Raw genomic sequence first — 17,274 nt, 5'->3', positions numbered from 1 at the left:
GTTCCAGGAGGAAGGAAGGCATCCTTATCACCAGAGGCAGGAAATTTGGGGCCCAGAAGGCAGTATAAACAAACCCGGTTAGCTCTTCACCATTTATTCCCTTGGCTTGTCAACTCTTCCCAAATGTATTATTTCTTTATCCAAAAGGCCTAGAAGCTGCTTTTTCTGGTCGCTTCAGGTCTTCATTCTCCTGTGAAGACATTCATGTACGTGTAAATAACTGATAAAATCCATATGCTTTTCTTTCATTGATCTGGCTCTGTCAGTTTAATTTTCAGACCCAGCCAGGTTCCCTAAGATGGTGAAGGAAAACTTCCCCTCTTGGTGCTTTTTTTTTTTTTTTAAATAATGACCCAGAATGGAAACAACCCAAGCACCTCTGAATGGGTGGATACATTTTATTTATTTTTTAAAAATTTATTTATTTATTCGTGGCTGTTGCTACAGTGGGCTTTTTCAAGTTGCAAGCAGTGGGGGCTACTCACTAGCTGCAGCGCACAGGCTGCTCACTGTGGTGGCTTCCCTTGCTGCAGAGCTGGGGCTGCAGGCGCGCAGGCTTCAGGAGTTGCAGCGCTCGGGCTCAGCAGTTGTGGCACACAGGTTTAGTTGCTCTACAGCTTGTGCAGTCTTCCCAGACCAGGAATCAAACCCGTGTCCCTTGCATTGGCAGGATTCTTATCCACTGGACCACGAGGGAAGTCCTCCCTACGCTATTGCAATCACCTATTTGGCTTTCCAGCTCCCACCCTCAGCAACCCCCAGTCCCAGTCCCAATCTATTTTCCATCCAGTGTCCAGAATAATTCTGTCTAAATATAATGCTGGTCAGGTTGCTTTTCATTCAAGGGCCTACGTTGGATTTCCATTTCACTCACCTACAATCTGAGGTCCCATCCTTGCCTGGCTGCCCGTTGCTCAACTGCTCCAGCTACACTGTCGCCTTCGTGCACTGAACATACAGCCAGGCTCTAACCACACTATTCCTTCTGCCTGAAACACTCTCCCCCCAGATGTCTGCCTTGCTGCTTCCTCTTTTCCTGACCACCACATACCATAAATGGTGCCCCATCCCATCAACCTACAGTCCCCTCCTTTGCTCTGCTGAGTGTCTCCTCTACCAGGACATAAGCTCCAGGAGGAAAGGGACTTTGTTTTGTTCATACTGTATCCCCAGCACCGACAACAGTGCCTGGCACATAGTTCGTTGTTGTTCAGTCCCTCAGTCGTGTCCGACTCTTTGCAAGCCCATGGACTGCAGCAAGCCAGGCTTCCTGTCCTTCACCACCTCCCAGAGTTTGCTCAAACTCACGTCCATTGAGTTGATGATGCCATCCAACCATCTCATCCTCTGTCATCCCCTCCTCCTCCTACCTTCAATCTTTCCCAGCATCAGGATCTTTTCTAACGCATCGGTTCTTTGCATCAGGTGGCCAAAGTGCAGGGGCTTCAGCATCAGTCCTTCCAATGAATATTCAGGACTGATTTCCTTTAGGATTGATTGGTTTGATCTCATTGCTGTTCAAGGGACTCTCAAGAATCTTCTCCAGCACCACAGTTTCAAAGCATCAGTTCTTCAGCGCTCAGCCTTCTTTATGGTCCAGGTGCTCCATTAAATAAAGCTGTTTCCTGAAATAATCAGGTTGGTTTCCCATCTAAAATCATTCTGTACATTTTCTCCTTTATGCATGTCTATATTTTCTGAATTTTCTGCAGTCTATATCACTTTTAGTCACAAAATGAGCAGTAAATGAAGTCTTCTCCAGGACCATTCTTTAGGGGGTCCTCTGGGGTCTGATTGGCACCAGGTCTGTCCTTGGAACCATAAGGAAACTAGGAGGAACGACTGGCTCCTGCTGGTGAACTGGGAACTTAGTCATGCCAGGTAACAGCATCTTGTCTTGGAGTTAGTGGGAGAGCTGAGGAGGGGAGAGAGCAGTGAAAACATAACCAACAACAGCTGTGATACACGCCCCTCTCTGCTCTGCGCAGTACACACACAGACACAAACTCTTCCAAGGCCCCAGCCTCCCAGGCCTGCTCCAGAGAAGGCCCTGCTGCCCTGGGCTGAGGTTTCGCTGGCACCACCTGCTTTCCTCCCTTATCTTGTCTCTTTAGGGGCCCGCTCTGGGCCCGGTACCTGCCGCCTCCACTCCTTTGAGCGACTGAATCTAAAACAAAGGAGCAGCACTGAGGCTCTGGGGGCAGGTCTCAGGCCTGTGGGAGCCCCTCGTCTGTCTCTGTCAGGAGCCCTGCCTCCCCAATGTGGGTGGCACTCCCAGGTCGTCCCATGACTCGGATCCTGTTCACAGGAGCTCAGCAGTTCCGGAAAACAGCACAGCCTCACGCACTAGAAACGATTCCGGAAATGAAAGCCCCTTCACTTGGTCATTTTCTGGTGGAATCTTTTCTGATCTGCTTTCGTAAAGCCCATCCAAAATAGACGTCGGAAAAGAGAACTGGGAGGCCTCGTTTCCTCTGCAGCCCCAGAGCTTCCCTCCTGAGGGTAACTCAAAGCCCCAGAACCTGGCTCCTGCCTGTCTTCTTGTGAGGCACCAGCCAGGTCCCACCACCTGCAGGGACAGAGCTGCTGTCTCCTGGGCTAAGATGAGCCCAGGACACTAAAGAGCTCAGCTCTGTCAACTCCTACAAAGAGCCAGGTGGCAAATACTTTAGTCTTTCTGAGACACCTACAGTCTCGTGTCTGTTGCCTCTGCTTTTCCCCCCGCAAAACCATTCTTACTTCTTAGAAATATAAAAACCATTCTTAGTTCACAGCCCTTACAAAATACAGACTGTAAAGCTGGGCAAGGTACAGCCCTTGAGCCAAATGCAGCCCCCTACCTGCTTTTGTGAAATGAGGTTCTATGGGAACATAGCCACACTGGTCTATGTGGCTGCTTTCAGACTCTAGTAGCAGAATCGGGCAGTTGCAACAGAGTATAACTTTCCTGGCGACTCAGTGGTAAAGAATCCTCCTGCCAGTGCAGGAGATATGGGTTCAGTCCCTGGGTTGGGAAGATCCTCTGGAGAAGGAAATGGCAACCCACTCCAGTATTCTTGCCTGGAGAATCCCATGGACAGAGGAGCCTGGGGGCTGCAGTCCGTGGGGTCTCAAAGGGTCAGACACGACTTAGCACACACACATACAACAAGAAGGCTGACAAAGCCTGAAATCGTTACTATCTGACCTTTTATAGAAGACATTTGCCAAGACCTGCTTCAAAGTGCTCATATAAATGATTCACAGGTATTCCAGCTTTTAAAGTACTTCACACACATTCCTACTTCTTACTGGAAACATTTTTTGACATTAGTAATTGTTCCATTTTACAGATGAGGAAACTGAGGACTGGAAAGGTTAAGGCTTACCCAAGGTCACACTGCTCATGGGGATTTTGGACCAGACGAAGCTGCTCTGGAAAGAGCAATCTCTGAAGCCTGGCGTCTACCTTTTGATCCGCTCATCAGGAAAGGAGGCAGTAAGCAGGTCCCCGGGTACAGCCTCAGAGAGAGACACCGGGCATGGAAAGCAGCCGGGCTGTCCTGCACAGGCACTTCCAAGAGTCTCGTGAAATGAGCAGGGACTTCTGGTGGTCCAGGGGTTAAGCGTCTGCCTTACAATGCAGGGGACACAGGTTTGATCCCTGCTCTGGGAACTAAGATCCCACTTGCCATGGAGCAGCTAAGCCTGCAAATGCTGTGACTACTGAACCTCAGTGCTCCAGAGGCCCTGTGCACAGCTAGAGAGCCCGTGCTCTGCAAGGAAAGACTCTGAGTGCCACAATTAATGAAAAGAAAAAGTCCTCAACGCAAGTCCGTTTTGTGCAAGTCCTCTGCACAAAAAGTGCCGAGAATATCTTCAAAGGCTGTCTGTGTACAGGGAAGGCTACTGGCTGACTGGCTGGCAGGAAAGCAGCCCTTTCAAATCCACATTTGGCTTCTGTAAATAGCTAACAGGCAGTCACATCACTGTGAGGAGCAGGGAGCCGCAGCAATCCTCTCACGGAGTTCTGGAGAGGGCCTTGCACCCCACAGGCTCCCAGAACTGCTACTTCCTGCAGAACTAAAGATGGCAACGCCATCACTGGTGTGAGAGAGACTCTCAGTGGACACTGGTGGCATTGCCACCCCTAAGAATCATTTCAGAAACACCCTCAGGTTCCTAGGAGCTCACTTCCTGGGCTGGGAGTGTAAAGGGCTGGTGTCATCTTGGAGTAATCGTCCCAGTACACTCACTCATGTGAAACTAAATGATTGTCGTCCTACTCCAAACCCTCCCTGAGGAAGGCTGGTGTGTGCATGCTCACAATGCTGCCATTTCATAGAATGTGTTAGGAGTGCTTCCTTCAAGACTTCGTGACCTTTCCTGCACCTTTGGAGTCTTATCCATGGGGTGTGTCTGACTCCTGAAAACAGTTAGCCTTTGTGAAGCTTTGTTTGCATTTCCTTCCATCCAGCTTTGCTCCAGGACCTGTTTAGTGTGTCTCATGGAGTTGTTAGTTTTGGCTGTTGCCATTGTTTATGGGTTTTTTTTTTCAATTGGAATTAAACACCACAATTATAAATTAGGATCCCCAATATTTCTAGAAAAGTCAGACAAACGCTGGTTCTAAGTGTTGCAGTCAGTGGTGGAAACTAGGGAGCTGGTGCCCCCTAGAAGCATTCTCCTGTTTGCCACAGTCCTCACTGTTCCCTCTTAGACACATGTGAGTACCATGACCCTCTCCTGCAGAGCACTCATTCCTCAGGGATGGAATTCCACATGTATTGATTTAACATACTCCTCAGATGATGAGTTCAATGATGCCATCGTGGAGATATTTTATTTTTCTATTCATTTTTAAAATCCTAGTGCCTAGGTGCCTTAATTCATATTTGCTGAAGGAAAGTGGTGGCCAGAGGAGGAGGGAAGGGAAGAATTACTAATGACTTTCTGCAGCTGAATCAGAGAGAACTTAAATGACTTGCTCAGATTCGCAGAGCTAGCTAGTGACACAGCAGAAAGTCGGACCCAAATTTCAAAGGCACATTTCTACTCCACTTTATCATTCTCTGTTCTGGTGCCTCTGCGGGTCCCTTTGGACTGTGAAGAAGAATTGCACCCTGAAAATTGTTATGGCTTTGGAGGCATGCCTGGCCTGGCTCCTGACAGAGCTGGTGTACTGGAACTGGGCTGCAGCTGGGTCCCTCTGCCACATGCAGGGGCAGCGCAGCCCTCTGCATCCCCTCCAGGTGGGCTCCTGGGGCACCATGGCCACACTTAGTGGACACGTAAGACCCAGGATCATCAATCTGTTGGAAGAAGAAATGTGACCATCTGCCACGTTCTTGGGATTCCCAGGCGACTCAGTGATAAAGAATCTGCCTGCAATTTAGGAGACCCGGGTTTGATCCCTGGGTCAGGAAGACACCCTGGAGAAGGAAATGGCAACCCACTTCAGTATTCTTACCTGGAGACTCCCATGGACAGGGGAGCCTGGCGGGCTACTGTCTGTGGGGTTGCAAAGAGTAGGAGATGACTGAGTACACACAGTATTAGGTTGATTTTGACATAAGACCTGTCAGAAGCATGTTATTCTCCATTTACAGACGAAGAAACAGGTCCAGACATTGAGTTTCCAAAAGTCACACAGCCAGTCAGTGCAGGAATGGGTTTTTAGACTTGATGTGTGAAATTCCTGGGCAAATTGTTACACCGTGGTACATGACAGCCTTGAAAAAGGACAGACCTTATTCATGTCCAGAATATAAGAAATTAACATCAAAAGAGTAAGAAGCGAGCAGGACCTAGGACCCAAGGAGGAAGGGCCAGCTGGAGGTCGGGAAGCAGAGGCTGCAGGAGTGAGGGAGGACCTGGGGCTGGGCAGAGAAGGACAGCGATGATGAGCCTGGAGTTCAACGCACTCTCCTCTTTCTCCCGGCTGTGCCCTGCCTTTGCGCCTCAGTGCGTGCATGCTCAGTCGCTTCAGCTGTGTCTCTTTGTGAACTCTTGGACTGGGCCTGCCAGGCTCCTCTGTCCATGGGATTCTCCAGGCAAGAATACTGGAGTGGGTTGCCGTGCCCTTCTCCAGGGGATCTTCCCAACCCAGGGATCAAACTTGTGTCTCTTGCAGCTCCTGGGTTGCAGGTGGATTCTTTACCACTGAGCCACCAAGGAAGCCCCTTACACCTCAGACTTCTGAGCAAAAATATGTTTTATCTCCACTCTCTATGGAAACATAATTTCTCAGCAATCAGATGTCCTAGATCTGGAAGAAGAAAGTGGTGGTCCAGAGGCTTGGCTGTCCAGTTCAGAGGAAAATGCAAGGATGTGCTCCTGTCCTTCATGTTGAGTCTCTGACCCCTGCTTCAGAGAAAGGGGCTCAGGGCGGGAAGGGAGGAGAAACCCGGTGTGTCCCGGGGAGGTGAGGCTCAGGAGCTCAGGCTTCCCACTGGGTGACTTTGGGCTCTTTTTCTGGAATTCAGTTTCTTCCCTCTAGAGGGAGGGGCTAGGTGGGATGGCCTCTTGTACTTTGTGGTTTTATGCTTCTCCAGCACAGGCCTGGGGTGCAGGCAAGTGAGATAAGAACAAACACAATGGTGATCAAGAGTCATCCAAGAGATCGTTTAACCGATGACCCCGGAGCCACTGAACAGCCTAAGATGGTGTTTGAAACTTATCTCACCGGCATGTGCTTTGAACCTTGGGAGTTTCTCATTGTCCATGAGAAAAGCGATTGTAGATGTGAAGTCTGTGGGTGCTGTGTTAGCTTAATGGCAAAGGTCTGAGTGTCAGGCCCAAGTTCAAAAGATCAGGTCTTGGGTAGACGGCTGACCCTCTTTGAGCCCCAGACGCCTTGTTTTTGGAAGATGCACACCTCACAGGGTGGCCAAGGGGTTAGATGAGTTTCCACAGAGGGAGCATCTAACACGGGACCTGGTAGGATTCCTACAAATCATCTGTCCTCCTCCCACTGTAGACGGGAAAAACCGAAGTGAAGAATGGAGCTAAACTGTGAATTCAAACTCAACAAGTGTTTGTGGAACCCCAGCTGGGTTCTGCCCTCCTCTTCCGCACATTGATGTGTTCACAACCAACTGAATAGGTACTGCTACTCCACTGCTGAGGGGCTTGCCAGGTGGCGCTAGTGGTAAAGAACCCGCCTGCCAATGCAGGAGACACAGGGGACGATCCCTGGGTCAGAAAGATCCCCTGGAGTAGGAAATGGCAACCCACTGCAGTATTCTTACCTGGAGAATCCCATGGACCGAGGAGCCTGGTGGGCTACAGTCCGTGGAGTTGCAGAGTCGGACACGACTGGATCGACTTAGCACGCACGCACACTCCGCTACTATTCAGAAGAAGACTGATGGTCAGAAAGGGCTTCAGCACGTAAGCAGAACTGAGATCTGAATGTTTGTCTGCTGGATTCAACCCCAAAGAGTCTTTTCACAGATTCTGAGAAACACCTCCAGGGCAGATGCTCTGGGGGCCAGGTCCCCTGGGAGGGAATTTAGCTTAGGGGTTGCTCTGGGAAGCCCCCCTGTTATATAGTTGTATTTAACATCCTCATATTCTTGGCATTGTGAGGAGGGGCTGGAGCAAGTGTGCCCCTGCCCTTGGTTCTGGCTGGAACAACCAGGCGCAGGTCCACCTTGGGAGAGGGGATCTCTCAACTGCTTTCTGCGGTTCAGTTCAGTCGCTCAGTCACGTCCGACTCTTTGCCACCCCATGGATTGCAGCACACCAGGCCTCCCTGTCCATCACCAACTCCTGGAACTTGCTCAGACTCATGTCCATTGAGTCAGTGATACCATCCAACCATCTCATCCTCTGTTGTCCCCTTCTCCTCCCACCTTTAATCATTTCCAGCATCAGGGTCTTTAACAAAGAGTCCGTTCTTCGAATCAGGTGGCCAAAGTATTGGAGTTTCAGCTTTAGCATCAGTCCTTCCGGTGAATGCTCAGGATTGATTTCCTTTAGGATGGACTAGTTGGATCTCCTTGCAGTCCAAGGGACTCTCAAGAGTCTTCTCCAACACCACAGTTCAAAAGCATCAATTCTTCAGCGCTCAGCTTTCTTTATGGACCAACTCTCACATCCATACATGACTACTGGAAAAGCCATAGCTTTGACTAGACAGACCTTTGCTGGCAAAATAATATCTCTGCTTTTTAATATGCTGTCTAGGTTGGTCATAGCTTTTCCTCCTATGGTTAGTCAAGGCTTTTTTAGTATTGTCACTCCAGCTCCTCATAAGCATTACTATTCACATAGGGTCTTGATGTTTACGGTGATTTCTCTTACCCACTGCGATGTGGGGGGAGAGTAGTGTTAATATTATCATCATTTTTCAGGTAGGACTAGGCTCAAGACGTCCCCTGACTTGCTGGAGGCCACGGCCCCCTCATCCACCTCTGAGAATCCTCTGCATCTTGCCAGCACGGCTCCTCTGCCCTTTCATTCTTTAGCCCTAAGGCCTAAGGGGTTCTTGTCACCCAAAGGCAGAGTTGAGGGGAGGGCCTACAGTCAGAGCACTCGTGAGTTCAGTGGTAACAAGGCTGCTCTTTCTTTCCAGGGATTGAGTCATTAATAGTTCCTTAAATATGCCCACCCTTCAACTTAGAGTGCCATTCAGTCTGCGGTGATCACTGCCGCCGTGGGTGTGGTATGAGAGGGTGGGTGAGTCACTTCACCCAGAGGCGCTCTCAGCCGGGGCAGTGTTCTGTGGGGGCTCACCAGCCCCGCCTGCCTGCCCCAGTCAGCCAGAGTGCTGAAACCTCTCCCTCTGGCCACAGCAGTTCCTCAGGAAACTACCCCACCAGGCTGCAGCTTTCTGACTTTGCCCCACTTTGTAACCCCTTCCTGGCCCAACCTGGAACACAAGTGTAGGCCTAAGCTCCAAGCTTCTGGCCTTGCCCACACCATTTGCTCCTAGGTAATTCTCAGGCCCTGTCATCTATCAGCTAAGGTCTTGGGGTCAGGCACACCTGGGTTCAAATCTTGGTTCTACCACTTACTGGCAATGCACATTCAACCATGTTGCTACACTGCTACAAATCGCTGCTTTCCCATCTGTGTAATGGGAATAATAGTACTGCCTTACCTCCAAGAGAGGGGCGAGATGCAGCAGGCAATGTACTTAGCACAGAGACTGGCTCGTAGCAGATGTTCAGTGAATTTCTCTGTGTATGTGTGTGTGTGACTGTATGTCTCTCCTGAGCACCCAGCTCCCCTCTACTGTGGTTCTGTTTTATTTTTCTTTTTTACCACATATCAATGTGAGTACCACAGGGCTAACCATTTGTATCTTCCCAAGCATCCTGATTTCACCCCTCCTTTTTCCTTTTGTTCTAACCTCTTCTATGCCATTTTATTTTTCAAAGCCTTTTGCAACTTTCATGCCCTCTGTCTGTTTTTAATGGTTTATAATAACAACATATTGTAGCAATATAACATTTTTCAGTCTTATCCAACAGGACAGGGAGTGGAAACTGATGGACTAGCTGTGAAACACTGATTGAAGCAATGAATTATTTTCTTTAAAAAAAGAATAAAAATTTGCAATTCACAGAAGAGCAAGTGCAGATGCTCAAAGAAATATGAAAAAGTGTCAGACTCTAGTAATCAGGGAAATGCAAATGTAAATGGCATTGAGCTGCTTCTTTACTTCTAACAGAATGATCACAGTTTTAAAAGACTGATATTACTGGATTGGCCAAAAAGTTTGTTTGGGTTTTTCCATACTGTCTTATAGAAAGAAACCCCCGTATGAACTTTTTGGCCAACCCAATACCTATTGTTGGTAGGAATGCAGGGATAAAGGTTACTTTAATCATTGCTCTTGGATTCCACAGCTTTTGCAAATCACCCTGGCACCATCCATTAAAATTAAAAATACATAACATATACCTTTTGCCTAGCAGTTCCTGAAAATCTACCCCATAGAAATAAAAATATCAGAATGTTTAAAATAAAATAAAAATAAAAATATCCTTATGCACCAAGATTTCTGACTATGTGCATAGGGATTTAGAATTAACTTTATATCCTGGAACTTTATATCGTGGAAAACAAGCAAAACCTAGAAACAGAGAAAATGCCCTTCGAAAGGGGTATTGTTGAATATATTATGACATGCCAGGGAATATTCTGCAGCCATTAAAAAGAATAAATTGGAGCTATGTCCCATGACTCATGGGGATTGCCATGAATAATTGATGAGAAAAAGCAAAGTGCAGGACACTGGTTATAAAATTTTAAAGCTGAAATAATGCTAGTCTCCCTCCCCCACCCTCCCCTACCCCAGATCCCCACTGTGCAAATGAGCCAATATACATGAGCATGGAGAAGAACATGGCAGTATCCTGACCCAGGGTCACTATGGTTTTGGAGGGGAGGATAGTTATATGGCAGGAGAGAGATGGGAGAAAGGAAGGGAGAACCCAATCTGAAGAATAAAGAAAAGAGAAAAAGACTGCATTGAAATGTATGTGTGTGTATGTATATATATATATTTAATAGGGGCTTCCCTGGTGGCTCAGATGGTAAAGAATCTGCCTGCAGTGCAAGAGACCTGGATTTGATCCCTGGCTCGAGAAGATACCCTGGAGAAGCGATGGCTACCCACTCCAGTATTACTGCCTACAGAATTCCATGGACAGAAGAGCCTGGCAGGCTACAGTACATGGGTCACAAAGAGCTGGCCACAACTGAGCGACTAAGCACAGCACAGCACATAACATGTGCAGATTTATGTATTTATGTATTAATTAATCTGTGTAAGTAGATGTAAGAAGAAAATTTTAAATTATATATACAAACCTTGTATATTTTTGTTAACCTAAAGCAACCAAATGTACATTTCCTTCACCAATGGTGTCACAGACAGCCAAGATCTTTTCACTGAGAATAAGCCTGTTTTGGGGGGGGGGGGTTCGGCCCTATTCTGCCTTATGTACAAAAATCACACATTTAGTGCTTTGTCCTATAGTTTCTAATTTCTGTTTCTGTAGAGTGCAGTGAGAACCTAGACACTTGGAAAATAAGTTTGTACAGCAATCTTTTAGATATTATGCTTCCCCTCAATCTATTCAGTTCTCTTGCCTACACGCAATTCAACAGTAAACTTATTTTAGGATCTCACCTTTACTGTTTTCCCAAAACTGTTGCCTGGGTTCTTACAGAAGCAATGATTCTCTTTCTCTTCTATTCACATTTCCTCAGTTTTGCGGCATTTGTTAAGGTACAACTGGCATAAAACAGACTTGGGAATAAATACATCTCTCTGTAGGTGACATTCACGTGAACAGGCAGACGCCATTGTATGTGGCTTCCTGGAAGGTGTGGGCACCTTCAGGTGGCATAGTCAATGTGCACCCCCACGTGCACTGAGAGAAGGCACAGGGCCATGGATCCTGGCCGGTAAGTTACCAGAAGTAGGACTTCACTGAAAACCCTTCTGTGCTGAATTGGTAATCCCTGCTGGATCACATCCAGCTCTTTGATCATCACTCTGTCGATTATTCTATGACTGAAACGTCTAAGGTTGCATGTGGGTGTCGGAGACATGGAAGTTTGCAGCCTTCTTCCTGCAATACATCCTGGAATGTTTTTGTTAATATGGCAAAACATCTGGGTCCAGTGGCCTGTCTAGGGTGGGCAGACCTCATGCTTACAATCTTGTCTTGGGACAGGTGATGCAGGGCTGGGACAGGACTCTGGCCCACCTTCAAATCCCCTGACTGCCTGTGTAATTTTGGGAATGTCATCTTACATTACTACACCTGTGCCCTTGTTTGCAAAATGGCGTGATACTATTTAATTCACAGAGGCTCACATGAGATGAATGATTTTAAAAGTATTTGCAGAAGGATAAGATCATCTGGTTTTTTTCATCTGTGTACACCCTATATGGTGTGATCACTCACCTAGAGCCAGACATCCTGGAATGTGAAGTCAAGCGGGCCTCAGGAAGCATCACTACGAACAAAGCTAGTGGAGGTGATGGAATTCCAGTTGAGCTGTTTCAAATCCTAAAAGATGATGCTGTGAAAGTGCAGCACTCAATATGCCAGCAAATTTGGAAAACTCAGCAGTGGCCACAGGACTGGAAAAGGTCAGTTTTCATTGCAATCCCAAAGAAAGGCAATGCCAGAGGATGCTCAAACTACCACACAGTTGCACTCATCTCACACGCTAGTAAAGTAATGCTTAAAATTCTCCAAGCCAGGCTTCAGCAATATGTGAACTGTGAACTTCCAGATGTTCAAGCTGGATTTAGTAAAGGCAGAGGAACCAGAGATCAAATTGCCAATATCCGTTATATCATTGAAAAAGCTAGAGAGTTCCAGAAAAACATCTACTTCTGCTTTATTGACTATGCCAAAGCCTTTGACTATGTGGATCACAACAAACTGTGGAAAATCCTTCAAGAAATGGGAATACCAGACCACCTGACCTGCCTCCTGAGACATCTGTATGCAGGTCAGGAAGCAACAGTTAGAACCAGACATGAAACAACAGACTGGTTCCAAATTGGGAAAGGAGTATGTCAAGGCTGTATATTGTCACCCTGCTTATTTAACTTATATGCAGAGTACATCATGAGAAATGCTGGGCTTGATGAAGCACAAGCTGGAATCAAGATTGCTGGGAAAAATATCAATAACCTCAGATATGCAGGTGATACCACCCTTATGGCAGAAAGCGAAGAAGAACTAAAGAGCCTCTTGATGAAAGTGAAAGAGGAGAGTGAAAAAGTTGGCTTAAAGCTCAACATTCAGAAAACTAAGATCATGGCATCTGGTCCCATCACTTCATGGTAAATAGATGGGGAAACAATGGACACAGTGATGGACTTTATTTTGAGGGGGCTCCAAAATCACTGCAGATGGTGACTGCAGCCATGAAATTAAAAGATGCTTGCTCCTTGGAAGAAAAGCCATGACCAACCTAGATAGCATATTAAAAAGCAGAGGCATTACTTTGCCAACAAAAGTCCATCTAGTCAAAGCTTTGGTTTTTCAGGTAGCCATGTATGGATGTGAGAATTGGTCCATAAAGAAAGCTGAGCACCGAAGAACTGATGCTTTTGAACTGTGGTGTTGGAGAAGACTCTTGAGAGTCCCTTGGACTGCAAGGAGATCCAACCAGTCCATCCTAAAGGAAATCAGTCCTGAATTTTTTTTAACTTCTATTCTTTGATGTTCATTATTTTAAAAAAAAATTTTTTATATTAATTGGAGGCTAATTACTTTACAGTATTGTGGTGGTTTTTGCCATACATTCATATGAATCAGCCATGGGTGTACATGTGTTCCCCATCGTGACCCTGCCTCCCACCTCCCTTCCCATCCCATCCCTCAGGGTCATCCCAATGCACCAGCCCTGAGCACCCTGCTTCATGCATCAAACCTGGACTGGCAATCTATTTCACATATGATAATACATGTTTAAATGCTGTTCTCTCAAATCATACCATCCTTGCCTTCTCCCACAGAGTCCCAAAGTCTGTTCTTTACATCTGTGTCTCTTTTACTGTCTCGCATATAGGGTCTCTTTACCATCTTTCTAAATTCCATATATATGCATTAATATACTTCATTGGTGTTTTTCTTTCGGGCTTACTTCACTCTGTATAATAGGCTCCAGTTTCATCCACCTGATTAGAACTGATTCAAATGCATTCTTTTTAATAGCTGAGAAGTATTCCATTGTGTATATGTACCACAGCTTTCTTATCCATTCACCTGCCAATGGACACCTAGGTTGCTTCCATGTCCTGGCTTTTGTAAACAGTGCTGCAGTGAACATTGGGGTACATGTATCTCTTTCAATTCTGGTTTCCTCAGTGTGTATGTCCAGCAGCAGTCCTGAATATTCATTGGAAGGACTGATGCTGAAGCTGAAACTCCAATACTTTGGCCACCTAATGTGAAGAACTGACTCATTGGAAAAGACTCTGATGCTGGGAAAGATTGAAAGAGGGAGGAGAAGGGGATAACAGAGGATGAGATGGTTGGATGGCATCACCAACTCGATGGACATGCGTTTGAGTTAACTCCAGGAATTGGTGATGGACAGAGAAACCTGGCATAGTGCAGTCCAAGGGGTCGCAAAAAGTCAGATACAACTGAGCGACTGAACTGAACTCAACTGTACTGAACTGAACACCCTATACATTGTTTGTAACAACAGGATGGCATGAGGGACTCCATCCCTACAGCAAGCAGCAAGATTTACAACAAGGAGCCTACCCTTTGGAGGCAGGTAGAGGGGATCTGGATGCACTTTCACCAGAATTTCACTGTACCTCCTGGTGCAAGTCACTTTATCTCTCTGAGCATTAGCTTTGTCACCTGAGAAGTGGAGAACAAGAATTGGAAAATCACATCTAGCTTGAGCAGTGATGGTGGTGGTGGTGGTGGTTTAGTCGCTAACTCATGTCCAACTTTTGCGACCCCATAGACTGTGGCCTGCCAGGCTCCTCTGTCCATGGGATTCTCCAGGCAAGAATACTGGAGTGGGTTGCCATTTCCTTCTCTGGGGTTTCTTCCTGACCTGGGTCTCCTGCATTGTAGGCAGATTCTTTACCAACTGAGCTACGAGGGAAGCCCAAAGTTGAAGAGAAATCGCCTATGGTGAGAATTAGAGATTAGGGTCCAAAGATGTCTGGAACACAGGAGAGGCCAGATAGATGTCATTCTTGAGGACGTGACTTAGTCCATAAGCTAAGATCTAAAAGAAACTTCATGTCTTTTAGTTTCTGTAACTCAAGTCATTTCTGACTCTTGAGTTCTCGTTTTGTTGGTAGAAAACTTCAACCCCAGCCCTTCTGGGGAGCATCCCCACTCTGGCTCTGTGGACTGTGACTTTATGTTGAATGACCTGAGGGTCGAGGGTGCTTGACCTTGATCTTTTGCCCACACAGGTTGGGCTGGATCTCCTTTGCCCTGTCCATCTGACCTGTGGCTCTCTATTGCTTACAGGACATAGTTTGAGCGTGCAACTATCTTTGTGGCTTGGTACATAGAGCCAGGAAGCAGAGGAGTGCAACACAATAGGAAAGAGTAGGGCCTATGGATAAAGCCAAGCCCATCTAAAAACATCCAAATCCAAAACAAATGGCTCACACTGTGAGGGCCAAACAAAACGAATGGGCCTCTCTTCTCCTCTGTAGTCACAGTGGGCCTTCCCTCACCTCGGCCTCGGCTGGGAATACTCATTCCCAGCAATCAGTTTGTCATCTTGTCCAAGCTCTACAAGCAAGGCCTTTCTTCCCCATTTCTGGTGCTCCCTATCCCTTCCTTGTTTTATTTTCCTCTAAAGCCCTTAGTGGTGTACTTTTCTTATTTATCCTGTTTAGTGTCTATTCCCCTCCATTAGAATGCAGACCCATGAAGGCAGGTTTTCATTTCTTTTATTTATTGTTATATCCCGACTGCCCAGAACAGTACCTGGCACATAGTAGGCACTCAATAAATGTGTTGAATGAAATAAAATGGATGGATGTTTGAATGAATGGACATATGGATGACTGAGTGAATTCACTGTTGAATAGTCAAATTGGTTTCCTTTCTCCCCTTCCTATGATACTTGTGCTTTCAGAAGGTTCTCATCTGGGCTGCAACTAGGGTGAGGTCAGTGAGGCACTCACTTTGGGTACAAAACTTACCTGAGAACCAAAAAAGCTCAGCAATTAAATAAGGATATTTAATGCAATTGTTTGAAAAATCAAAATTAATGCCCAAAACTCTGTGATGAGCAAAATCTCAATTTTTAAATGAAGACATGATCTGAAAGAAACTGCAGTGAGCTAAACTGAAAATTATTAAAGATTGTCACTTGATCAAGAGGAATTCTCAAACATGGCAATGTTCTGAATTGAAAATAAGGTAGGCAAAGAGGCAGGATTTGAAAGTTTTATGAGTTTCTTTTGTTAAAGCCAGGAAAGTAACAGTCTAATTAATTCTGGGGTAAGTAAAATATTTAAATGTAAAATAATGTTAGGTTTTAATATTAATTAAAACTTTTCAATTTTTCTCTCTTTTTTTTTTTAATAACACTGTGTAGCTTGTGACATATTAGTTCCCTGACCAGGGATTGAACCCAGGCCCACAGCAGTGAAAGCACAGAATCCTGGCCACTGGATTGCCAGGGAATTCCTTTTTTTCATTTTTTAAAAGCTGTTTTAATGTTCTGGAGAAATATAACTTGTTAAGAAAAGACATGCACACATAGGAGCACACATTTTTCTTTTGCTATAGAATCTTATTTAGGTTGTTTCTCAGTAGATGCATGATCTCAGTAGACGCATGTCAGCTAAGCAGCGTTATGAGTCATCCCTTCCCAACAGGCCTCCAGAGTTTACACAACCTGAACTACTTTCATCTAAATGAGTAAGAGGAACCTCCATACTCTCCCCATGGTGGCTGCACCAATTTACATTCCCCTCAACAATGTATGAGGATTCTCTTTTCTCCACATTCTCACCAATGCTTGCTATTTCTTGCCTTTTTGATAATAGCCATTCTAACAGGCATGAAGTGATACCTCACAGTGGTTTTGATTTGCATTACCCTATGATTAGTGATTCTGAGCATCCTTTCATGTGTCTGTTGGCCATCTGTATGTCTTCTTGGGAAAAATGTCTTTTCTGCTCCACTGCCCATTTTTAAATTGGGTATGTGTTTTTGCTGTTGTTACTGTTGAATTGTATGGTTTCTTTACGGATTTTGGATATTAGCGCCATACTGGATATATGATTTGCAAATATCTTCTCTTATTTGATAGGTTGTCTTTTCATTCTGTTGAAGGTTTCCTTTCTTGTGCAGAAGCTTTTTAGATTGACATAGTTCCATTTGTTTATGATCCAGCTCTCCCACTTCTGCATATTTATCCAAAGAATCTGAAAACACTAGTTCAAAAAGATATATGTATCCCTATGTTCATCACAGCATCATTTAAAATAGGCAAGAGATTAAAAACAACCTAAGTTCCCATCAATGGATGAATGGATAAAGAAGATATGGTATACACACACACACACACATATATGTATAGATAGACAGATAGATACACACACACACAATGGAAAAAAATGAAATCTTGCCATTTGCAATAACATGGATGTACCTTGAGGTTATTATATTAAGTGAAATAAGTCAAACACAGAAAGAAAATAACCTATGATTTCACTACTATTTGGAATATAAAAACAAAAAAACCAACCAAACAAAAAACAAAATAAATAAACCAAATCAAACACAAAGATATAGAGAATGGATTCCCTGG

Source organism: Capricornis sumatraensis, chromosome 2 (genome assembly GCF_032405125.1).
Source record: "Capricornis sumatraensis isolate serow.1 chromosome 2, serow.2, whole genome shotgun sequence".
Classification (NCBI taxonomy): domain Eukaryota; kingdom Metazoa; phylum Chordata; class Mammalia; order Artiodactyla; family Bovidae; genus Capricornis; species Capricornis sumatraensis.
Note: the sequence above shows the minus strand (reverse complement) of the source record.